The following is a 27,289-nucleotide window of genomic DNA, read 5'->3' as shown; positions in this document are numbered from 1 at the left end:
CCGTTTTGCCAGAGATGTAATGTTTGTGGACCAGTTTAAGGTGTCCGTTATATGCACCCCCAGGAACTTGATGCTTTTCACCTGCTCCAATGCTGAGTTGTTGATGCAAAGTGGAGTGTGACTGGGCTGAATTTTCCTTCTGAAATCGGTGACATGGTGACAACAGTCCACAAAGGTATCCTCACAACTCCTGTTCATCAAATTCCTTCCATGCAAGTCCCTGCTCCTTTATTTCCTTATGTTCAAGGAAGCTTACCTCACTGGCGTTAAAACCCTTTAGGTGTGCTCAGCTTGTGAAAAGGTGCAAGAGAAATGTACATCTTCCTTTAAAGAACTTTTATAGAAAGAATGATAATGGTTACAGCAATCAGAGAATGTTACACAGCCTGAGTCCAAACATGGACAAGGAGATGAATTCCAGAGGTGAAGTGAAAGTAACGGCCTTAACAACAGCAGCATTTGATCAAAGAGCGCGAGGTAAGCTGGAGGCAATTGGAATCAGGGCAAAAACCCTGTTGGTTTGAATCATACCTACCACTACAGAAGATGGTTGTGGTGGATGAAAGTCAGTCATTGCACCACAGGACATCTCTGCAGAAATTCCTCAGGGGCAGTCTCTTAGGCCCAACCATCTTCAGTTGCCTCATCTAACCTTCCTACAATCATAAGTTCAGAAGTAGGGATGATTGCGCAGTGTTCAGCATTATTCACGGCTTCAGATAATGCAGCAAGTCATGGACAATATCCACGCCTGAGCTGACAGTACAAGGAACACACATATTATAGGCAAAGACAATATTCAGCAAGAGAAAATCCGGCTATTGCCCTCTGATAGTCAAAGCCATTGCCACCATAGAATCCCCCACTATCAATATCCTGGGAGTTACCATTGACAGAAACTGGAACATTGACCATACACACAATGTGGCTGTAAGAATAGGTCAGATGTTAGGAACCTCTCAACTTCCCAAAGCTTGCCCACCATCTACAAGGCTCGTCAGTAGTGTGATGGAATACTCTCCATTTGTCTGCATGAGTGCAGCTTCAACAACATTCAACACCCAACAGGACAAGGCAGCCCGCTCGACAGGCATCTCATCCACATCCATTCACTAACTCTCTGCTCCTTCACCGTTCTTTACTGTCCTGGAACTCTCTCCCTAACACCATTGTGGGTATACCCACACCGCGAGGACTGCAGCACTTCAAGAGGCAGGAGGCCCACCAATTTCTCATGGGGCAATTAAGGATGGGCAATTAAATAGTAGCTCAGCCTGTAAAGCCCACGCCCCTTCAATGAACATCAAATAAAGCAACATGGGGCTCAGTCCTCTGGAATCGAGGTGTGACCTGGTGATATTTACAATTTGGAAAGAGTACGTTAGGAGAAATAAAATCAGCTCCTGAAACATCTTTGGTTTCTTTACAGCTCTTATCAAGCAAACACTTCTCAAGAGTGTAGCACCCTCACTTCTGACACTGCTTGTAGATTCAAGTCCCTTTCCAAAGACTTTACCACAAGAATTCAGCCTAATGCTTTGCCGCTGCACTGTCAGAGATGTTATCTTTTGGGTGAGATGTTAAACTGAGACCTCTATCCCTTGAGTGAAGATGAAAGATCCCATGGCACAATGTCAAAGTAGAGCAGTGGAGATCTAACTAGTATCCTGGGTAACATTTATCCTTCCATCAGGCATCACAAACAAAAATCATTGAGGGGATTTACTATGGGCAATTTGGCCGCTGGGTTTCCTGCATGAATAATAACTACAGATCTAAACTGCTTCATTGGCTGCGAAGTATGTTGCAACGACATGAAAGGAGCAATAAAAAGAGAGATTTTTTTAATGCTTGGCATGCAAGTGTAATGTTTACCAGAAGCCTGGTCCATGGAGTTGGAGAATCAAGAACTCATAGCATACTTGAGAACTTAAACTCAGTACATCTGGGGTCAGAAACAAAATACAAGTAACTGAAAAAGGTAAGCATGAAGCTGCTGACATGGTATATGTGTGATATTCCCATTAAGAATTGTTCTGACTGCTTGTGAACAATGTCCATTTGGGGAAGTTATCAGAAGCTGATGAAATTGTATGTCCCTTGCGGAGGAGAGAAGCAAAGGGAAGATTACCAAGTAATTTGTTGATGAAAAATACCAGCCTGGTAGCTGTGGTCATGTGCAGAAAGAAATTCCACGTCGTGGGTAATATGTGACTCCAGATACATCAACATGGAGGACCTGAGCTGTCTCCTCAGTTCGTGGGCAGTTAGGAAGGGACAATAAATGCTGCCGTTGTCAACAATATCCATACCTCATGAAGGATCAAATGAAAAAAGCATCATCCTTTTGGAGATATCACAGATGTTCCTGTTTATTCCTTTGACTTTTCACTTGCTCCAACACTGTTCAATGTTTAAGCCCTTCTAGTTTTGACAAGGTCGCTGCCCTGAAACGTTAGCTCTATTTCACTCTCTACAGACTCCGCCTGCCCTGCACTGCACCTCCAACCCTCTCTCTAATTATTTGAACTAATTATTATTTCACTTCAATTCAAAAGCTTTGCACCACCTCCGTTCCTTAAATCTTCTTCCCACAAAGTATGGACTTTGAAAACTAAAATGTGGCGTTGGTGATTATTCCCTCCTGATGTTCCTGGCCTCTGCTCGGATTGTTTGTCAAGCTTGCTGGGGTCCTGCTCTATCACCCTTGCCCCTTCACCTAGATTTCTGAATGTATAAAAGATCTCCAGTCTCGGCGTAGATTACCAAAGGTAGCTTGGGATTTGCGATCAGCTTTCCCCAGAGCTCAAATTATTTCAGCTTAAGCTGTACTCAGACAATGAAAATCTTGTATTGCAAATATAATTTGACACCAGTAATTATGGGCTTGCAAAACAATTTCCTCAAAGCATTGAAACTCAGTGCTACAAGTATTTATATGGACTATTGGTGAACATATTGAAGCAGAGCCCTGTTATTATACTAACATTCTGAATATACCATGCCATTTTGACGGTAATTTAAAATTGAAATCCAGGACCATTTCAATTCTGAAGTTGCTGCAGCTAAGACCTTTAATTGGGATTGTGTGCTTAATTGTGGGAGAAATGTTTCACATTTTGAAATGCAGTGTTTGATGTGTGTACAAATAGCTAAGATCACACGAGTGGCCATGGACTATTCTTCCCTTAAACATTTAAAGAACAAAGAAGTTCAGACTTGTAGAGAGGGACCTTTTTTAACCTGAGGACAGTTCAACGACCATTGAGATGGTATATGTGTGATATTCCCATTAAGAATTGTTCTGACGTGTTACTGCTTGTGAACAATGTCCATTTGGGGAAGTTATCAGGAGCTGATGAAATTGTATGTCCCTTGTGAAGGAGAAAAGCAAAGGGAAGATTACCAAGTAATTTGTTGATGAAATGTACCAGCCTGGTAGCTGTTGGTCATGTGCAGAAAGGAACTGCAGATGCTGGGTTATGCTGAATACACTAAGTGCTGAAGTAACTCAGTGGGTCAACTGCATCTCCAGAGAAGAAGGATGGGCGATGTTTTGAGTCAGAACCCTTCTTCAGACTATAGTCATGGTTCCGCTTGGCATATCCTGATAGCTGGATTGGGAGACATAACGAATGGCCCTCACTAGACTTTTGATCCCCAGATCTCTAACTACAGAAAGCTTCTCTCCAGTGGGATTTGGGTGTCTTGTCCATAAAGCACAGAATGTTAATGTGCTAGCATTTAGGAAAGCAAATAGAAATGTATTGGTTTACTTAAGGAGAAAGATATTTGTATTTGGTTGATTCTTAAGGTGAAAGTGTTGCCTTATTAGGAAAGGATGGGTCTGTGCTCACTGAAGTTTAAAGAGTGAGTGGTGATGTTATTGAAACGTAGGGTTTTGAGGGGGATTGACAAAATAGATGAGAGAGGACAACTTTTCTCACAAGAGAAAACAGAATTTGTATGAGGATAGGGAGTACGTTAAGACCATGATGAGGAGAAATGTCTTCCCTCAGAAGATTGTGAACCTTCAGAATTCTCTACCTCAGAGAGCAATGCAGGCTGGATCCTTGATGGCCACTGGGACAGATTTTGTGACCTGTCCTATCCATGTGGCTTGTTTCTTAAATGTTGGGATACTCCCTGCCTCAACTACCTCCTCTGGCAGCTTGTTGCATACATCCACCATCCTTTGTGATAAAGTTATCCCTCAGATTCCTATTAAATCTTTTCAATAGTTCAATAGTTCAATAGTCCTTTATTGTCATGGTTACCCTGAGGTACAGTGAAATTTGATTTTACCATAAAATCATACCAAAAAAAAGCAACAAGATACAAAATTACATAAAAATTAACATAAGAAGCCACCACAGCAGCGTGTGGGAATCCCTTGGCACACAACAAAAATGGAGACTCACATTTGTCCAATGTCCGGGCCACACACAAGCTCCCACACCGTGAAGTGACAAGAGTTGCACCGATCGTTTGTCGTTCTCTCTGCAGTCCCGAACACTCAGAAAGTCATCCGCACTCACGCCAGACTCCAGGACGCTCCCGCGGCGCAATGTCCCCGCAAACACCGAGACTGCCACACTCATGGCAATCCCTCCGAGTCCCTACCAGCGCAGACAGCATCCATCTTGCTTTCGGTGACCTCGCACTCCTCACTGTGATGAAAGGCAAATTACTTTTATCTTCTTCCTCATTTTCTCCCGCGGTCAGGGCAAACGAAACATCCGCAGTCGGGGCAATCGAAACATCCGCAGTCGGGGCGATTGAAGCTCCTACATAGGGGCGATCGAGGCTCCCATGATCGGGGCATTCTAAGCTCCTGTAGCTGGATCTCCCCAGCAAATCCCTAACAAAGGGACTGCCAACTCCACGATGTTAGGCCACAGTGCGGACAGAGATACGACGCGGAAAAATTTGCATCTTCGTCGAGGAAATAGATCTTAAAAAGTCCCCACATAATACAAAAACTAAAGATGAACTAAAACATACAAATAAAACAGACTAAAAACTCGCTGTTGGCAAGTCTGCCACTCACGGCGCCCCCTTCACCTTAAACCTATGTCCTCTGGTTCTCCATTCACCTACTCTGGGCAAGAGACTTGTCAAATGCTGTGCTGAAGTCCATGTATACAACATCTACAACTCTTCCTTCACCGACCTTTTTGGTCACGTCTTCAAAAAACTCAATCAGATTTCAGATTTGAAGGAGATTTCAGATTTGTGAGACACGAGTTACTTGTGATCTTATTGCCATGATGTTATTGAATTTTTGGGCAGGCGTAAGGTGCAAAGTGGCTGATCCTTGCTCCCATGTCTTATGTTCTTATGTTATTCTTATAGATCTTATGTTCTTATGTCTACTTATGTTCTCACCCATGGTTGATAAGGTGCACTGAATACAATTTCTCTCATATCTATAACTACAATAACAATGAATTTAATAATAAGCAATGGTAATGCCATATCCACTAGATAGATATGAAAACACTGATTGCTTGATTTAATGGCTCAAATCCCACACCAAAAACACTTGAATGCACTAATGGGCAAGTGTTCCATTGATGGACATTTGACTTTTGGATGTGACCTTCAAACAAACCTTTACTTGCCCCCTCAAGATATAAAAGATCCAATGATACAATTTTTAATAATTTTAGGTAAGTTATCCCTGGTATCCTATGCTAATACTGCTCACTCAATCAGCATCTTTAAATTAGATCTGGGCTGTATCACATTTCCTGCATTAGAACAGTGGCTGCATTTCAAAAGAAGTTCATTAACTGGGCAAGAATGCACTGAAAGGGATGTGAAAGCTGCAGTCAAAATGCAAATCTTGAATTTTTGGATTTTTATACAAAAAACAAAAGAGTGCGCTATGGTAGCTTCTTGAGACTGACATTTATCACAAATGGGTGAGACGTTAGGGAAAAGTTTATTTATTTTGGTTTTTGAATAGTATAGTCTACGTAATGTTTTGAATTGAATTAGAGTGTGTCTTACGTTGATCGAGCATTTATGCACATATAGTAAGTGTTTATCCCAGCTCTCTTTTGAAATTTTTATAGCTAGTTCTTGTTCCCAGTCTCTTCTAATACCGTCAGTTGTAGGTATTTCTATATTTAAAATAGTGTTATATAAGTATGATATTAGGTTTGCTGATTCGGCCTTTGTCTTCATTGCTTCGTCCAGTAAGTCTGGAGGCATGTTATGATAGTCTTTTGTGTATTTTTTCAGATAGTCACACATTTGAAGATATTTAAAATATTGATTATTTCTCAAATTATATTTCAGTTGTAATTGTTGAAATGATAGTAATTTTCCAAATTCATACAAGTCTCCAAGCGTTTTGATTCCTATTCTTTCCCATTGTGTAAATGGGAACGAAATATTTGAAATCTTCACAAAACTATTTAAAATAAAACTGATACCAAAAGCAGAATGGATTATCTTTGGAATAATGGAAGGTAGCCCTGAACTAAACGTGTTTCAAAAGAATTTATTTAATTACGGGCTAATAACGGGAAAAAAGCTTATACTCAAATTCTGGAAAAACGCTCCTATACCAACAATAAAAATGTGGATTTCAAACATGTTCGAAACATTACACCTGGATGATATGAGACTCCTCCTCGCAGGCAAAGCAGACCACTTCCAAAAGACGTGGTCTGCATTTATGGACTTACTACAAGCATAAGGTGCAACAGTAATTTAAAAAATAAACGGTGCCAGGATCTGGTTACGGGGGGTGAAAAATATGGTTGGTATATCCCTTTTTGCGGAGTTTTTTATAATAGAGCGATTGTTTCTTTTTCTTTCTTTCTTTTCTAGGGTCTATTTCTTAACTTTCTTCTCTAACTCTCTTTCTAATGGGCTTTCTTTTCCCAACACTTTCCTGCACTATCACGACTCTTTCTCACTTTCCTTACTTCTTTTATTTCTATCTTTCTTAAAGCTCAAAAAATGAAGTGGTACAACAAATGTAATAAGATATATGTGGTGTGTATTACTGTAACTTATTGTACTTCTAATAAAAATAAATAAATAAATTATATATATTTTTTTAAATGCAAATCTTTCTTTCTACCACTTCTTTTTGGAGCTCCCATCTCTCTCCCCTCTGTCTCACCTCTGAGTTCATCTTCATTCCCTCTCGACTTCTTCCTTGTTTTCAGTCAATGTTCCTCTGTTAATCAAAGTGTTCTGAAGATCCGTTCACAACATGGGGTCAAAGCTTCCGCAAGAGATGCAACACTTGTCCCTTTACCTCCCCCCTCGACTCCGTTCAAGGACCCAAGCAATCGTTCCAGGTGCGACAGAGGTTTACCTGCATCTCTTCCAACCTCATCTATTGCGTCCGCTGCTCTAGATGTCAGCAGATCTATATCGGTGAGACCAAGCGGAGGTTGGGCGATCGTTTCGCCGAACACCTCCGCTCGGTCCGCAATAACCAAGCTGACCTCCCGGTGGCTCAGCACTTCAACTCCCCCTCCCACTCCGCCTCCGACCTCTCTGTCCTGGGTCTCCTCCATGGCCACAGCGAGCAGCACCGGAAATTGGAGGAACAGCACCTCATATTCCGTTTGGGGAGTCTGCACCCCGGGGGCATGAACATCGAATTCTCCCAATTTTGTTAGTCCTTGCTGTCTCCTCCCCTTCCTCAGCTCCCCTGCTGTCTCCTCCCACCCTCCAGCCTTCTGGCTACTCCTCCTTTTCCCTTTCTTGTCCCCACCCACCCCCACCCCCGATCAGTCTGAAGAAGGGTTTCGGCCCGAAACGTTGCCTATTTCCTTCGCTCCATAGATGCTGCTGCACCCGCTGAGTTTCTCCAGCCTTTCTGTGTAACCTTCGATTCTCCAGCATCTGCAGTTCCCTCTTAAACATGGGGTCAAAGCTTTATTTCTTTGACCCTCTATCCCACTGCCCTGACACAGTTTTTTCATCTCACTGCAGACATGAAGTATTAAAAAATCACACCAATAATAACTATTATTTACAATTAATCTTTAAAGCTATAACAATGAAGAATTATGAACACCAACCCATTTAGTGCAACCTTCTGGATAAAAGATCTAAAGCTCCTTCAAAAAGCATGTTTAAGGAACATATTAAAAGGGAAATTGTTTAGTGGTGGAAGTTCCAAACCTTGGAGACAAGGCAGCTCAAGTCATAGCATAGATTCATGGGATCTACAGGTGTAGATTCAAACAGAGGTTGAGCAAGAGGCCAGCATTGGAGGAATGCAGTTATATTGAGGGGCTATAGGAGCAGAATGGAGAGATAGGGAGGGGTGAACCATGGATAGGTTATAAAAAAAAGCAAGGATAAGAATTTTATAAAAAATATGTCTTTGCTTAACCAGGACCCAAGATAGGTCAACTAATAATTAGTAAGTTTTGATATATTTCTTCTTTAACTCTGGTTTCATACAGAGGGTGGTGGGTATAGGGAATGAGCTGCCAGAAGAAGTCATTGAGGCAGATACTATCACAACATTTAAAAGATATTGGGACAGGTACATATATAGGAATGATTTAGAGGGTTAGGGGCCAAATGGAGGCAGGTAGGAGTAGTGTAGACGGGCCATCTTGGTCGGCATGGCCAAGTTGGGCTGAAGGGCCTGTTTCGTGCTGTGTGACTTTCATCTCATGCTGTACCAGAAGTTTCACTGGATTTCCCAATCTCCAATATCGATTGTCAAGCACACAAACAATCTGTTCTAAATACTTATTCCTTGGGACTATTTATTGAAGGTAACCCTTCCCTTTCAGAATGTCAACCTTCAGTGGTTGTCATTGTTAATGTAGTTCATGCTCACATTCCAAGACTATGAATATCTCACACCTACAGACCAAGAAAGGCATTGGCAACTAAACCAATATATGCTATTCCATGGAGCATTAACACCTGACAGATTGAAGAATTGCCGTGAAGGTGAGTGTAGCTCAACAAGCAACAAAGAGCCTATAAAACATCCAGAGTGCTCTGTATAATTTTCTTACATGAACACCAACACAGGAAATAGAAGTGGCTGTGTCAAAATCAGCAGACAACAGTGATATTTGTCCCAGAAGTAACTCTAGGACACAGGCTTATACCTTGTGCTATTCGTGTCTGTCTATGTTCTAAAGTGACTTGTTGGTCCATTGCCAAACTACGCAATGTACTATGCTGACTCTTTAGAGTCATAGAAAGAGGCCGTTTGGCACAACTCGTCCACATCAACCATGTTGCCTAACCAAGCTAGTCCCATTTGCCTGCACATGCCCTATATCACTCCAAACCTTTTTCTGTACCTGTTTAAGCATTTTAAACATAAATGTGGCCTACATTACATCAGTGAGACCCAGTGTAGACAAGGCGACCCCTTTGCCGTATCTTGGCGATCAGTTTCCTCGGTTTATCTGGATCTCCCAAACTCAAAGAATCGCTTACCACTTCTTCCACATACACTTGTTCCAACCGCATGAATATTGAGTTCCCCACAACACCTAGCCTAGCCATTCAGTGGTATTACCATTGCTGACTCCTCCACCGTCAGCAGTGGACATCACATCCCAAACCCATCAACTCCCCCATCCAGAAGGACAAGGGCAACTGGCACAATGAGGTTCCCCTCATGTTGCACACCATCCAATTGGAAATGCGTTTCCAGTTTATCATCCTTGCTGTCTAAACGCTGGAATTCCTAACCAGCAACACTGTTTGATTCCCTCCACCAGAATGACTGCAATGTTTGACTCAAAGGCAATTAGGATGGGCAATAAATACTGGCCTTGCTGGGGAAAGTGAATAAATCCTGATGAGTGGCTTGTGGATGATGGAAAGGCTTGGCCGTGTCAGGAGGTGAGTCAGCTGCCACAGGATACCCAGCCTCTGACCCAATAATGATGTGGCGTGTCAACAGTTGTTTAAATGTTGTTATGACATATTTTAGCCATGCCAACAACACAACCACGAAGCACCCTGGATTTTCCATGCAGCTTTTGATAAAATCAGATGTTCAGAGCGGTTCCCTATCTCCAGGTTACTTTTGACAGGTGGTTCTTCTCGTTTTATGTGTACACATAGCCTCACTTTTCTTATTTTGAGGTCCCACAGATTAATGAATGATCCATCTTGGGAAAGGGAAGAATATTAACCTGTGTAAAGGGCCTGCCCCACTTTCCCGAGTTATTCACGAATTCTCCCGAGTTTTCAAACAGAATGTTCGTAACGAGTCCGCAGGAGTCCGTGGATATATTGTAGCAGCTCGTTATGCCAGCCTTAGGTACTCGGGGCTATTTTTTTACTCGTGGACATTTTTCATCATGTTGAAAAAACGTCCTGACTTACCTGATGCCCCGAGTACCTACGGCTGGCATAACGAGCCGCCACGATAAATCCATGGTCTCCTATGGACTTGTTACGAACATTCTGCGAGTTTGAAAACTCGGGAGAATTCGTGAACATGTTAATTCCACTGCCATTCTATGCACAACAATGAAGAACTGCATGCATGGATGCAGCCAGTGTACAATGTTGAAACACATTTGCTAAGACGCACACAGCAAGATCCCAGAACCATTGCGATAATTACCAGAATATTGAGTGTGGATAACTATTGGATCTGACATCAGGGCGGCCCATCCTGCTGTGATTCACAATATAGTGTGGGATATAATATATCCACCTGGGAAGAAACCAAAGTTTACAAAAATCAAAACAACTCAAGCTAACAGCAGTTTAATACCTCAGTCGCTAGTCAGTACCTCTGGATAGAGCAGCAATCCTTCAGTGTGGACTGGAGTACCGCCGAGCTAGGGCCAAGGGACCTATTACATTTACCTCAGCAGGCTGATGGGACCACAGCTTTACCTCTCGAATGACAATGTGGCACTTCCTCATTTTACATTGACTTCAACTAGAATCATAAATCCAAGAGCAGGCTTGAAATCAAAACGTCTTGGGTCAAAAGCGAGAATGCTACCACCTGTGTTGATATGTGAGAACAACAGAGTACTGAAGGGGGGAGACAATCTTCCACTTGTATTGGAAGAATATTGATTATGATACAGGGCGTTTTCATTCATCCCATCCATCTGACTCCTCACAGAGTAATGCCTTACTGTAAGTCCTCGTTCCCTCTCTCCTTACTTCTTAGTAGACGTCTAACATTATCTCCTCCCATGCATCAACTCTCCCTTTAATGTTTTGTTGCCACTAATATACACTAGGGTGTAATTGATAGTAACCTAACAGCACATCTTTGGGAGGAAAGCAGAGCACTCAACTGCATCTTCTGGTCTGAGGGAAAACATGCAAACTCCACACAAAGGTCAGGTTCAAACCTGAGTTCCTGGAAGTCTGAGGCAGCAGCACAACTGCTACACGCTGTAGTGTATCATTTATCATTTCACACTCGCTCTTTCTAACATCATCTTTTGCCTTATTGCACTCCTGAGCATTGTAGTATATAGACATGTGAACTATTGATTGTTAATTGAAAGTGCCTTCTTCTCAAGATCAAACATACCATGCCTTGATCAACACCAAATTAACCAAGAAAAATAAACATTCCAACCCACAATGGGCAAGTGTGACTGACAATAGAATTTCCTTCAAAATACAAGAACTCTGTCATCATATTCAGGTCTCTGATTGCTGAGAATTCATAAAGTGACGGGAAGGTCTCTGAGCTCCTCATCCGTTCAGACAGGCAGGTGGATCTCTGAAATAACAACCAAGCACAGTTTCTGAGCTCCTGGCAGATAATAACCTCCATGTTGACAGGCGGGGAGAAGCTGGCTCTATGTCAGAAAGCAATGACTGAGGGACTCCTGTGTATGTTTAAGAACCAACGCTGTCCACTCCAGTGCAACGTTTGACATATTTGCCCACAGAGATGTCAAAGGTGAATTCCCATTTGAAAAAGAAACAATATTCTGTCGCGCCCCTTATAAAACAGTATAGTTGGTCATTTACCACATAGTTGCTGTTATTTTGCTCCATAGACTGGTGTGATTCAGAAACTAAGGTCGTCAACCTTGAGGGCAGCACGGTGGCACAACGGTAGAGTTGCTGCCTGACAGCGCCAGAAACATGGGTTTGATCCTGACTACGGGTGCTGTCCGTACGGAGTTTGTACGTTCTCCCCGTGACCGCGTGGGTTTTCTCCAGGTGCTCTAGTTTCTTCCCACATTTCAAAGATGTGCAGATTTGTAGGTTAATGGGCTTCTGTAAATTGTGTGTAGCATAGAACTAGTGTACGGGTGATCAATGGTCGGCACGAACTTGGTGGGCTGAAGGGCCTGTTTCCATGCTGTGACTCTCAAGTAAATTAAACCCATTAAGTCCATGCCAGTGGAAAAATAAGGAACTGCACATGCTATATGCTATATACAAAAAATACAAAGTGCTGGAGTAACTCAGCAGGTGAGGCTGCATCTCTGGAGAACATGGATAGGTGATGTTTTAATTCAGGACCCTTCATCAGACTGAGATGAGTCTGAAGAAGAGTCACAACCCAAACGTCACCTATCCATGTTCTCCAGTGATGCTGCCTGACCGCTGAGTTGCGCCAGTACTTTGTGTTTTGTTATTTCTGTGCCAGTGTCTGGGTTACATTCTAATCATCAGCTGCATCTCAGAATGCAGTGGAGTTGTGATGAAGTTAGGCAGAGCAGATCTGCTGCCTTTGACCAAGGCAGTACATGGATGAACTGCCATTGCTCCTCTCTGAGCCTCTCTGAGGTTCATTGAGCACATGATCTCCAGCCAAGAGCTCTCCGACACCACTCAGGAAACCGCAGCAACCTATGACCCTATGCTAAATTGGCACCTGTTATACCATCACCACGGCAGTGGTTTCTGTCAACAAAATGCACAGCATTTACCTGCCCAAGCTCTTTTGACAACAGCTCACAGACATCATAATCATAATTATACCTTATTAGCCAAGTATGTTTTGCAACATATGAGGAATTTGATTTGCCTTACAGCCATACTAATAAAAAGCAACAGAAACACACAACATAACCATCCACCACAGTGACCCCTCCACATTCCTCACTGTGATGGAAGGCGAAAAAAAGTTCAATCTCTTCCCTTCTTTGTCCTCCAGTGGTCGGGGGCCTTTAACCTTCCATTGACGAGACACCTTGCTCCCGTAGCCGGTGGCGGGCCTCCACATCGGGGCGATCAAGCTCCTGTATCAGGGGGATGTCAGCTCCCCACACCGGGTGATCTGACCCCAGGTCAGGGCTTGGCGAATCTCGTGCGGCTTTTGGAGCTCCCGACATCGGTCTCTTCCTTCAATGTTGTTGAGTCTAATTTTTGGGATTCTGAATCAAACAGAACTGTAGAAGTATCTACAACCATGGGTTGTAACAGTTGACGAGGTTTTGTTATGACCCCTTGCAATAGTGACACTGTGAAGAAGCAAGGCCTGTGCTCATGTCGCTTGGGAAACAAATCCGGAGATTGAAGCTTCCCATTGGAATCACCAGTCACAAAATTGTTTTCCCCCTATGTATTTATTCCTTTCTCCCATTTCCACGGACTTAAATTAGCTCCACAATCAGGATAACGAGTTAAGATAGTAAATGCAGACAGTTCATTATGCATAAAGACAAACATATATGTGCACAAACAATGCAAGCATACACGTGCAAACATACAGACACATGAGCATCCAGCAATATGAATGTTTATTTCTCTAATTTCACGTAGCTCCTGCATTCCCCCCGCCTCCACACCTCCCCGACCCTCGTCATCCTACTCGTTGCACTGTTGGCGTCCTTGTATTCCTCTCGTCAGCTCATCTTCCCCAGCCAACAGTAGGACATCATGGACTACACCCTTCCAGAGGTGATCTAATGCCAGCCCTGATTTGTTCTGACCTTTTCTTGCCTCCCTCTACCTCTATCTTTCAGTCTGAAGAAGGGTTCTGATCAGAAACGTCACCTATTCCTTTCTTCAGAGATGTTGTCTGACCCGCTGAGTTCCTCCAGCATTTTGTGTTCACCTTCTGCCAATGTACATTGACTGCCTGGGGTTGCTGGCTCCTTGCCAGAATGGAACCACATTCTGGAGATTTTTCCCTTCCAGTCACAGGTGTCCCCGATGCCAACTATAACGTTCTTTACACCAAACTGTTTGAAGTATGGTCAGGGTTTGAGCTGGAGATGTCATTTTTCTCTGACAGTGTCTGAAGAGTCAATCTATCAGCAGAAGAGAGGGCAGCGTTCATGGCAGAAACTCCCATATAGGGGCATTATTTACACTGTATAGCTCATACTACAGAGAAATTGGGACTTGAGGTGAAAACCATAGATACAAACACATAGGTTACATAAACATCCATACAGGATAAGCCAAATAAATATCTTTAAACTGAGTCTTTGTCAGTCAAAAGTGTTCTACCGCGGCCATTAAACAAAACCGGGAAATTAGAGCAAATTGAATTCACCACCGGGTCTTGGTGTTAGAGCATTGAGTGGAGAGCGCTCGCAGAGTCCCGCGGCCATTCCAAGCCGCGCGGGGCAGTGGGCCCCGCTCCAGGAGCTTTTCGAACCCGCAACTGGGCGGGGGAATGGCCGTTGTTGCATAATGAAGAGGGATGGCCGCGGGCTCCCGGTGTTACAGACCTGGGAATTATCCTATCACAGCTCCATTCTGGCGCTGGGGGCCAGCCCTGTTGTTACGGTGATGTGCACATAATTAGTTATGGCACATGCCGATTGAGGTCTGTGCCCTGGCTGGGGAGAACTGTTGTCTATTCCACTGTCTATATCCCTCGTTTCCATTTCCCCTGACTCTCAGTGTGAAGAGGGGTCTCAACCCGAAACATCACTTATTCTTTTTCCCCAGAGATGCTGTCTGACCCGCTGAGTTACTCTAGCTTTTTGTGTCTAATATTGTACCAGAGTTGGGTGGCATCTACATGCTTTTCTAGCCAGGCCACCACTCAGTGAACTAGGTACTTTGGTCCACCTGAAACCTGTTGGTCTTGGAATCCAGCACAGTGAGATATTTGTAAGGGAGTGCTGCCACACGGCATATTCCATGCTGGAGAAGTATGTGCTTAGAGATGCACTGATGCTATGGTGCAAACAATGCAAATGCATTGTGAGGAAGGACTGCAACCGAAGGTCCTGTGCCCACTGGGCACTGAGAGTTACTCCGATCTAACAGCCCCTCAAACACCTGAAGGGTGATCATTCAAAGAGGCCACATAAGTGGCATTGATGCCTCACACATAGAATGTATAAACAAAGACTCTACCAATGTAGAGATTTAACAACATTACAGATATACAGACTGGAAGTCACTACGAATGTAAGGAACACTATGTTTTGCTTTGTATTTCATTTATATATTTTATTTCTGAAATAAAAAACTGAGGGTGCAATTAATGAAATCAGTAAGAGGCATGGGAGTTAACATTTTCGGGTAATTGGGGGTGATCTTGCATCAAGTAGATGAAGTCACTCCCTCAAAGTAAAAACACAATTTGATTAAAAATAGAATCATAGAGTCATACAGAGCAGAAACAGGCCCTTCAGCGCAACCTGCCTATGCCGACCAAGATTCTCCACCTATGTTAGTCCCACCTGCCCACGTTTGGCCCTTATCTCTCAAATCCTTCCCAGTTCAAGCACCTGCCCAAATGTGTTTTATAATTTTTTACAGTGTGTAAGGGTGAAGAATGTTACCACGCAGCAGGTCACCTGGGAACTCTTGCCTTGCTTAGAAGATTCATGGGGCCCAAGTCCATAACTCCCTGAAAGTGGTAGTGAACGCAAGTAGGTGGAGCAATAAATAAGGCAAATGTTATACTCGTTTTCTTAGGTCGGGGCACAGTCAGGAAATCACGATACAGCTTCAGTTGGGCCGTATTTGGAGTATTGTGTACAATTCTGTTCGTCCCCATTACAGGAAGGATGTGGAGGCTTTGGGAAGATTGCAGAGGAGTTTTACCAGATTGATGCCTGGATTAGGGGCATCACCTGCAGGTTATGAATATTATTAGGGGTTTGGTAAATGCAGACAGAACCCCATCAGGTTTCTGGGTCCAAACAGTGTGTGCGCACCCAGTGGGTGGGGTTGGGTTGGGGACAGGTAAAGCAGGCCCAATTGCAGCCTGAAGACTGATCAACTACTAGGGGTGTTCACAAAGCCATCATCCTACTATTTCCCCCACTTGTCAACAGGACAGACAGGGTGTTTTCAGGTCATGAATGCCGCTATGGAAATGCAGCTTTCCCTCCAAATGTAATTTCCTCGCCCTGTGCCAAAGGGCCTCCGACCTCTCCTCCTTTCAATGAATGGCATGTCTGAAACGACACCAAACTCAAATTATGTTCCTCAAAGGGCTTCTGTAATAAAGAGAGTCTGCCAGTAGCTTGCTGTGTGTCTGCAGATTACCATCATCTTCAGAGTTTAATTAAAATGTCTTCTTGGGATTGTAGGGGCCGCTGCGTGTGCATGGGGGAGGGGAAGAGGGCAAAGGGTGGGGGTTGTTTGAGAGAGGTCTCGAGACCCTCTGAAAGAGCCTCTGCAAACAAACAAACAGGGGTGGTGGAGCGTTTACGTGTGTCTGGAGATGTGGAGGAATGCGCAAAGTATGATAACAACAGATGAAATGTGGGCAAGGGGGCCAAGAAGGGAGTGCTGTAACTATAGTAACCCTGCTCTTGTTTCATTGGGAAGTGGGTGTTTGTTTGCCTTGTGTTGCAATCTACTGAATAGTGCCTTTTCACATTAACATTATCCTAATGAGATCCACAAGCTGGAGCTCTGGATATCAACAGCAACTTGGGTGGTTTTTGTAGATAATCAGGCAAGGAGAAGTCGGGTAGGGAGAGGCTGGCGAGGGAAGGTGATAGAGAGAGAGAGAGAGAGAGGGAAGAAAGAAATGGAGAGGAGGAGAGGAGAAAAGGGTGGAGAGAATTAAAGAGAGTGGATGGCGAGAGAGTGAATGAAAACTGGGGGCAATGGAAGAGAGAGAAAGAGGGGAAAGGGAAAGGAGGGAATGAGAGAGAAAGAAAGCAGGGGAAAGGTAAAGAGAAGGCGACAAATAGTAAAGAGAAAGAGAGGAGTGGGAGATTGAATGCAGTGAGATGGAAAAGGGCAAAGGGAAATCTAAGAGGGAACGTAACGCGAGAGGGAAGGGAAGGGAGGGGTGGGGGGGGGGGGGGGGAGAGGGGAAGGAGGAAGACAGAGAATGGAGACAAAGCCATCAGAGGCTAATCTGTGACACATAATACCACACTGTAGCTGAACTGCACCATCATGTCACTCCTCACTGTAATAAGCTTTGCTGTGTAATCCAGCTTGTTACAAGCATGCAGATAACTCGGAGACAGAGTCAGCCAATCACACTGGAAGAGAATAAGTATTCTACTGATTTTCTAGTTGCAAAGTCCAACAAACAGCTCCTGTGTTTTCCTGCAGCCCCCACAGCCCCTCCCCCCACTCCTACCCCACCCCCAGACATTCCTCCTATGAAGTGTATGTTACTTGCCACAGCTTTGAAGGCTTTGAATGCAGGCTGCTCTCTTAAAGGGACAGGGGCCAAGCTCTTTGCCATTAAAAGGTACCCAAGGCCCTTTCCTGCCTTTGGTGTAATGGGAAGTGACAAAAAGAGGAAAATCTTGTATTTGTATCATGTCTTAGACGATAATAGCATTCAAAACTTTAGTTTCTAAATCATACTGTACCTACATCAGCTGAGGTTCAGTGCCACTCTTACATTTGGGTCCATGATTGTGAGTTTGTATCCACTCTATGAATTTCATTACATCAAATTACATGAGATGTGGAAAAGAAACAGGTCATTTGAGCCAAGCAGCCTATGCCAGCACTTATTATATATTTGAGCCTCAGCTAAATATTTCAGTGTGTTTCTGTGTTACCTTCCTCTGTACCCGTTGCACTATTCACTTCAGTCAACTCCCCAGAGAAGCACGTTCCACATTCTCACTGCAATTGGGTTAAAAAAAAAATCTGAATTCCTGAATGGCTTTCCTGGTGACTTGAAGGCTTCTGGGCTTGCTCTGTCCACAAGTGTAAACTGTCTCTCTTGCCTCACTGTAACAATGCCTTCGTCATCTTAAAGACCTCGAACAGTTCATCCTCAATCTTGTTTTCACATTTTCTCATTCTGTGACCTCTCCCATTGCTCATATCATCTCTGCACCCTCTTCAGTCCCCCAATACCCTTGTACAATCTAGCAATCCAGAACTGTGCACAGTTCTATTCTAAAAGTAGTCCAACCAAAATTTTGACAGAGGCCCTCCAAATTTTACATACTTGACAGCCAAATCCCTCAGGAATAAACCCTAATTCCTGGTTTGTGTTTATCTGGTCTTGCCAAACGGTGGTGAAACCATTGATAATTGGTGTATTTGCAGTCTTGAGATCTCTTTACTCCTCTTATCAACCTGGACTCAAACCTTCCAAGCAATGTAATCTGAATGAACACAGTAGACTAGGCTTATGTGCTTTGTAGTACTGCGCCAGTGTCATTTATTGTTGGGGACATTGGCTAACAACTGAAACAAACTGGGGGCTTCCTCTGCTCCCTCGGATGGAGATCAGATCTGAGAAACTACTTCAGTGAAGAAGAATGGTGTATCATAATAAAACGTTTGCATTAATAGAGTCATAGAGACTCATACAGCGTAGAAACAGGCCCTTCAGCCCAACTTGCCCACACCGGCCAACATGTCCCATCTACCCTAGATCTGACCTTAATGGGTGATAACAGGCACTTATCATTTTTTACTTCATCATTATCTCTTGCTTTCTCCCACCTCCACTTCATAAACTTGTTGTTGCCTCATGGGTCTTGGCTCATCTAGTTGGACAACCAGGGAGCGGTCCTGACCTACTGTCTACCACTTTGGAGACCATCGGATTATCTTTAATCGGACATTACTGGACTTTATCTTGCACTAAAAGTTATTTCCTTTATCATGTATCTGTACACTATGGATGGCCCGATTGAAATCGTGTATTGTCTTTCCGCTGACTGGTTAGCACATAACAAAAGCTTTTCACTGTACCTAGGTACATGTGATAATAAACTAAACTAAACTAAAACGATCAACAAGGTTCCTCTTTAAAGAGTGACCAACATTAACTGCACACAATCTGCTGTCCTGTTTCATAGACAGGTCAGTATGCAGCATGACAGGTCAGTATGCAGCATGATTATTGTCATCATCCACTCCTAAAATAAGAATTTCACAATGACATTTCTACATCCCTCACTTAGAGTCATAGAGTGATACAGTATGACATGTCCCAGCTACACGTCACATTGCCCGCTTTTGGCCCATATTGCTCCAAACGTGTCCTATCCATGTACCAGTCTAACTGTTCCTTAAATGTTGGGAAAGTCCCAGCCTCAACTACCTCCTCTAGCCGCTAGTTCCATACATCTATATAACTAAAAGTCTCATCTTGACCACTTCCTGTCTGTGCTATATATTGATTTTAGAAAAACGCTACCATATATCGCTATGATTTTTGGCATCTTACTCACAGTCCTCCTTTGTTGAGGCAACCCTGAGCATTTTTCCGATCGATGAAAAATAAAAAAGTTATGAATGTTTAAAAAATCTTGAGATCAGCTGATTGGTCCTCCCATCTGTCAATCACCATGATGAAGGGCCAGGATAACAAAGCCCAAATGGTATGAAATTGCATTTGAATTTGGTGGCCTGCACTCTGCTTGAAATGGTATGAAATTGCATTTGGATTTGGTGGCCTGCACTCTACTTGTAATTGTATGAAATTGGATTTGGTGGCCTGCACTCTGCTTGAAATGGAATTTCAAGAAATAAACGTGAGTGAACTGCAGCCCACCAGCCCAGAGTGACTCAGCTTCCAGCCCACCAGGCCTGAGTTACTGAACTGCCAGCCCAAGAATCCATTCAGCCCACAATGTCCATACTAGCCCTCTGGAAACCAGTCCCTTCGCCCACAACACCCATACTAGTGCTCCAGAAACCCATACTAGTGCTCCAGAACCCCCCCCCCCCCCACTGGCCACCAATATTGGAATAGATGGAGTGGTGGAATATTGTGTTGGGGGGAACAGCCCTCCCGTGTGAACATGGGACCCAACGGGTCCCACTTAGCCTAGTCTACCACTGTATTTTTATTTCAAACATTTATATCAAAGACTTCCCTTACTATGGTGGCACATCAGTTTTGCATTGCTGACTCACCACCAAAGGGATCCAGGGTTGATACTGACCTCCAGCACTATTTGTGTGTAGTTGACACATTCTCCATGTCATTGCAGAGGTTGCACTACAATTTCCTCCCACATCTAAAGGCATGCTGGTAGGTTAATTGCCCACTGGAAATCGCTCCATGCCTCAATGTAGACAAGAGGCAAAATAATGAACAGGTAATTGTTGGGAATCTGATAGAGAATAGACTGCAGGGAAAACAAGGAAGGGGAATGGGACAGATTGAACAACTGTTCTGTGAGCTAGCATTGATTTGATGGGCCGAATAACTTCCTTCTGTGTCATTGCAGCTAAGTAAAGTGACCGAAATTTGACAGATGTCATAAGAAGCAGTGTTGGAATAAAGGGAAAAGCATCCTTCAGAATGATGATAGTCATCTCATTGGGTTCTACTAGCTCCCATACCCATCCCTTTTTCTTGGCACCTTCTTTTCCTCTCCATGTTTTGTCTTACATTTCTCTCTTCAGCTTCCTCTCTTAACAATATTAAGGTCTTGTTTATTTCCCCGGAGTAGATCTGGAACTTGATGCCTGATAGAATAATGAAAGTGGAACATTCTCCCACATTTAAGTGATTTCTCACTTTGTATTAACAAACAAGGCAACTGGCCAAGAGCTGGAAAGTGGGATTGACTCAGTAAATTGTTAGAGACTGGCATGCAAATTTATTTTCTCACACAATGTGGATATCGCCTCCACTTAACGTCCATTGCTAATTGCTCTTAAATTGAGAAGCTAGTTCAGAGTCAACTTCACGTTGGGTTTGGAGTCACAGATAGGCTAGACTGGGTAAGGATGACAGATTTCCCTCCCCGAAGGACATTAGTGAACAGATGGGGTTTTATAACAATCTGGCTGTTTCATGGTTATTGTTACTAAGAATAGTCTTTTTTTCAAATTCCAGATTTATTTAATTACTTAAATTTAAATTCCCCAGCTGCCATGGTGGGATTCAAACTCATAGATCAATTGTCCCAAATCCCAGTTACTTATTCAGTACACAACTGGGATAAATGGACCAGATAGCCTTCCTTGTGTCATGAATTTTGATGATTCCATAATTCTGCTTGCGGTATTTAGTCATTTAATTTTTCCTCCCTTTTCCTCCCTATCTTATTCTGTTCTAATGCTTGAAAGCCCCAGTGATCGATGATCATAAATGCAATTCGAAGAAGAGTAAATTTAGGATATTTATTAAAAAAAAAGAAAACTAAAGTAATGGCTGTGTTTAAAATGAAGAAGGAGTTTTGAGAGTTCACAGGGAGATCACTGGTGGGAAGGGGAACATTTATTTTACACCACGAGTTGTTGTGATCTGGGTCGAGCTGCCAGAATGGGCGGTGGGTGGAGATTCAGCAGCAACTTGCAATTTAATTTGAGTATTTGAAAAGAAGAAAACATCTACAGTGCTTTAGGGAAAGAGCAGGGTCGTGCAAGCAACTGCACAACTAGTGCTGTACAGTGGTGCAGCTGGTACAACTGCTGCCTCACAGCGCCAGGGACCCCAGTTCGATCCTGACCTCGGGCGATGACTGTGTATGGAGTTGACATGTTCTTGATTCCCCTAGTCTGGAGTAAAGGATTTATGCATCCACCCTATCTATTCTTCTCATGATTTTAGACACCTCCAAAATATCACCTGTCGGCCTCCTGTGCAGCAAGGAATAAAGTCCCCGCCTGCGTAAGTTCTCGCTATCAATTCCCCTCTGTAAATTGGCCCAAAAATACATAAATACATAATGAGCTGGTAGGGTTGCTGCCTCACAGCACCAGAGACCCGGGTTCGATCCTGACCTTGGATGCTGTCTATGTGGAGTTTGCACATTCACCCTGTGACACTATTGGTTTTCTCTGGGTGTTCCAGTTTCATCCCACATCCCAAGGACAAGCAGATTTGTAGGTTAATTTCCCTCTGAAAATTCCCCTTAATGTGTAGGGAGTGGATGAGACAATGGGATAACAGAGGAACTAATGCCAATGGTCAGAGTGGACTCAGTGGGCAGGCCGGTCTGTTTCCATGTTGTACCCTTCTTCAATCAATCAACTGCACTTGATCTTCAGAAGAGATGGAATATGTCAGAACATGGATTAATGGAGGATAGGGCTTCTTGTTCTGTCCCAGTGATATGGCCTATGCCATTGATTCATATTGAAAGCTCCTTATTTAGGCTGAACAATGATGAAGATGAAGAATTTCCTGCCCTTTGTACTTTTCATTTGGATTTACGTTTTGATACATTTTATAATTAATCAGCACTAATATTTGATGCTATTCAGATGCTCTCTATATCCCAGTCATATTAATACTGCTCATCTATCTGGCTTGACATTCACTCTATGAATATCTCCCAGAGAAACAGGATAAAACCACTTCCAGCCAAATGGAGCAGAATGCCAAACACTAAAGATGGAACATTAGAAACGTTTTGACATACTTTCCAGATTACCTGGCTGTAATGTGTCTGAAGCACAAAGGAGAAGATTGACCCAAATGAAAATTCCGTTATAACTCATTGCGTATTGCTATGATTTTTCATACAGACAAAACAACCTTCTCGAATCCCACTCACAGGATATGTCAATTGCACACTGAGGATCATTTTACAATTGAAAACAGACTTGAATTTCTAATAGCCCCCTTTGTACCCTCAGAATATACCACAGTTGCTTTACAGACAATAAGATACTTTTGGTCACCATTGCAAGGCAGAAAGTAGGCAGTCAAATTGCACACACCAATCCCCCATATACTTTAATGTACGCCAAGTGGAAAGGAAGTAAAGCAATTACATATACTAATTGTCCCCCTTGCTCCAACCTCGGCCAGGGTTCCACCTTGTCCAGTAATGTTTGCTGAACAGTAAATATGTCGGGTGAAAAGTGGACTCAGACGTGCTGCGTTCTCAATTCTATGCTTGAATAACCTTTCAAGGTCACTCCTTGTGCCCCTGAGTTAGAAGGAGATATGTTTGAATTCCACATTGCTTAAAACAAGGCTGCCAAATGAAGGAATGTTACTTTATTGCTGTGCTACATGTTCCGATGAGATGGAAAGCTCTCAGCTTGTGGCTTTCTCATATTAATCTAAACCATTCCACAGTATTGTTTGAAGAAGAGCTCAGTATTCTCCCTGCAGTCCTGACCAATCCTTTTCCCACTGTCATTATCACCACGGGGGTGGGAGATTGCAACCTTCACGTGGTCCGCCCTGTTTCGACGAATGCAATCAACCCGGCGTGCACAATCAAATAAGATCAAATAGAACAAGTTATCCTGCACCTTTAGGCTGTGCACACCATTCGCAAGAAGAAGTTTATCACTACAACATATAATCTGGTCATTTAAGAAGGAACTGCAGATGCTGGAAAATCGGAGGCACACAAAAAAGCTGGAGAAACTCAGCGGATGCAGCAGCATCTATGGAGTGAAGGAAATAGGCAACGTTTCGGAACGAAACGTTGCCTATTTCCTTCGCTCCATAGATGCTGCTACACCCGCTGAGTTTCTCCAGATAATCTGGTCATCTGTGTAGTACAGCTTCCTCTCAGTGATCATATTGGCTGCTGTGCATCGGCTTTTCCTTTGTTACTTTAGTAACCACATATCAAAAACGTCTCTGTTGTCAGCAAAACACTTGTGGACATCCTGAATTCATAAAGGTGTGATATAAATCCATTTTCTTTAAGACCCGCTGTCTAAACTCATCCATCAAAGTTGGCCACTTGGGAAGAGACGGGATGTTGCTGCCAGTAACCGTAAAGTTACTCCCCTACAGAACTCATAGCTTCCTGGAGCAGAGAATACAGGGTGGGAGAAGCTTTATACATTAAGATTGTTGTGACATCTTCGTAAGCGACCTATTAAAATTAAAAACTCCTCCCTCACAATTGTACACCTCCACAAGTAAATTTCTTAACTAGAGATCACAAATTCTTCGCTTTCTCCAATGATTTTTTCCCCAATTCAATATTGTAGGTTCCTGATGAATCTGCTTTCAGGGCATCACAGGGCAGCCCACATCACAGTAACTTCTACAGATGCAATAGAAGGAAGCATCCTATCCACATGCATCATAGTTTGATTTGGCAACTGCTGCCAAATGATCCTCCCAAGACTGTAGGGATTTGTGAACGCAGCCCAATCCATCACACAAGCAGTCTCCCGAACCCCACCCCTCATACATTCCATCTACACCACGCTGTCTCGAGAAACCAGCAAACAGAATCAAGGACACACACCCTGGTCATTCCCTCTTCTACTCACTCAATGGGGCAGAAGATACAAAAACATTAAACCATGTATCATCAGGTTCAAGAACAACCTCTCCCTTGCTGTTATCAGGCTCTTGAACAGCTTTCAAATCCAAAGGGTGATTTTCCAATCTTCCAAACTACCTCATTGAAGCCCTTATACTTAAAAAAAAAATCTGCACTTCCTCTGTGACTACAACATAATATTCTGCATTCAATTTATTTTCTCTTTTGCACATTTCTCATTTGGTTAAATGAACTGATGTATGTTTGATCTGTCTGGATAGCATGCACAACAAAGCTCTTCACTGTTTCTCGGTACACATGGCAATAATGAACCAACACCAAGAACAAAGCATCTCACAGAGCAAAACAATTGTCTCTGTTTTGCTTCTAGTTTGTTCACCAAACATCTTATCAAGGGCCTGTCCCGCTTTCCCGTGTTATTCACGGATTCTCCTGAGTTATTCACGAATTCTCCCGAGTTTTCAAATTCACAGAATGTTCGTCACGAGGCCGTAGGAGTCAGCGGCCCGATATTTCGTAACGGCTCGTCATGCCGGCCGTAGGTACTCGGGACTATTTTTTTTATTCGTGGATATTTTTCATTAGGCCGAAAAAACGTCCCAACTTACCTCATGCCCCAAGTATCTACGGCTGGCATAACGAGCCGCTACAATATATCCACGGATTCCTACAGCCTCCTACGGACTCGTTACGAACATTCTGCGAGTTTGAAAACTCGGTAGAATTCGTGAATACCTGAGGAGAATTCGTGAATAACTCGGGAAAGTGGGACAGGCCCTTTACCAAGTCTCCTGCCACAAGAAATGGTTTCTCCATATTTTCTCCATCAAATATTGTCACAAATTAAAAACAAAACTCTTATTAAATGTCCCATTGACCTTTTCTGCTCAAAGGAGATCTTGGCTTCAATTTCATTTTCACCACCATTTCAATAAATCACCTCTGCAATATCACACAAACGTTGCTCCCCAGATTTGGTGTCAACTGAAGGGAAATCAGTGATTTTTAAATGGTTAGTGAAGGTTCCTTCATTTTGTATTTTCTGAGGTAGATATTTTCCTCAGGCTTGCGTACCATTATGCACTCATACCCTCCAGGCATAGAGGCTTCGAGGTGGGAGTAGTTTTTCATTGGGAACTTATGTTGATCATACTGGACATGCATTTGAGAAGCCCCGTCCAATGTTTTGCAATATATCCCATTTTTTTACTAAAATAACTAATTGCCAATACGACCTTGCAAAGCCCAGAATGCTATAAGCATCATCAGAAGACTTTTTACCTGATCTGCCCATTACAAATATTTCTCCCTGTAAGACCTCAGTTGTCTGTCCTGTGTGTCCCCTTTACAATAGTGACCATTAACAAGTCCTGGTGTCAGCAATGCATCAATGCATGAAGAGTCAGAGCACCATAGACCCAGGGAAGGCCTGGCATCAGCACAAGGGAAGGCTCCAACTTCCAGGCACATTGGAGTAGACAGGGCGTCTGTATATACCGGTATATTCTGGTACCACCATCTGGTTCCCAGAATTGGTCCGCCAAGATTGGTTCCCAAATCCCAGCAGGTGGAAGATCCCCAAATTTGTAATGGTTTACCAAACCCCATCAGAGGAATTGTTCCCTATCACCAGCAGGTAATGGGCCCAAAACACCAGTAGAATAAGAGGGCCCAAATATCACCAGAGGACTCACCCCCAAACACCAGCAGAGGAGATATCTCCAGACACCAGCAGAGGAGATATCTCCAATACGAACAGAATAATTTTTCACCAGACGGCAACTAGGGACTATTAATTCCTTGTATCATTCAAATGTCAAAGGCAATGACTGTCAGCATGGTGTCAAGAGAGGCAGCAGAGGCTGCAATCTGGAGCACAATAACAAGTGGCGGGAGGAACCCTGCGGGTCAAGCAGCATTTCTGAATGCAAAAGGATGGTCAACCTTTTTGTGCCAAGACTCTGCATCAGAACCGAGTGTAGGGAGTGTGACCGTCAGTAGGCCATTCAACCTTTGAGAACCATGTATCTGTGTCAGCTTCCACTGAGGCTGCATCCTGTTAGCTACCAATGGATAGTGATCTGGGGCAGATCCTTGGTCAATACCCTCTGCATTGCCCAGGATCACCAAAACACCTTTAAGGCTTCACAGAATGAGTCCATCTGAGGTGAGCCAAAGGAGAATCAAATCAGTTTGGACTCTGCAGAGCAGGTGCAGATCACCTGTTGCCTTTACTGCTTACCGACTGCAGAAGCAAGACAAATATGTTTAACTACAGAGCATATTCTGCAGCTCAGTACTACCAGAGCAAATAGACTGCAAGAGGAATTGATGTAATCATTGCTTATATCATCTGATACTGGTATTCACAATCCCAAGACTGGCTAACATCCAGGAGTGACATTAATTCCTAGACTTCTTATTAACTAACGTGTTGAATAAACCAGAGCACAAAGATGTAATGAGAAATTGTAATCTGGCGCCACTGTTGGAATGCGATCAAATTCTGAAGCTTGTGTTGCAGCTATTAAAAAAATTACAGTGTGGAAAATTAGGTTAATGGCATGTGCTGTTTAATTAAAATATCAACACACACTTTGATCTGAGTGCCTTTTGACATCCTATGTTTAGGAAACTCCCTGAGCTGATTTGGAAGGTCTGTAATTGCTGACATTATGACAGGCAGTGAACTATTCATTCACTGATCAGCTCCGTGTGATGTCAATTGCCACTCTCCCCTCTCTTGGTGCTGC

This window comes from Leucoraja erinacea, chromosome 33 (assembly GCF_028641065.1).
Source record: "Leucoraja erinacea ecotype New England chromosome 33, Leri_hhj_1, whole genome shotgun sequence".
NCBI classification, from domain to species: Eukaryota; Metazoa; Chordata; class Chondrichthyes; order Rajiformes; family Rajidae; genus Leucoraja; species Leucoraja erinaceus.
The sequence above is the reverse complement of the archived record's forward strand: the minus strand, read 5'-3'. Positions refer to the sequence as shown.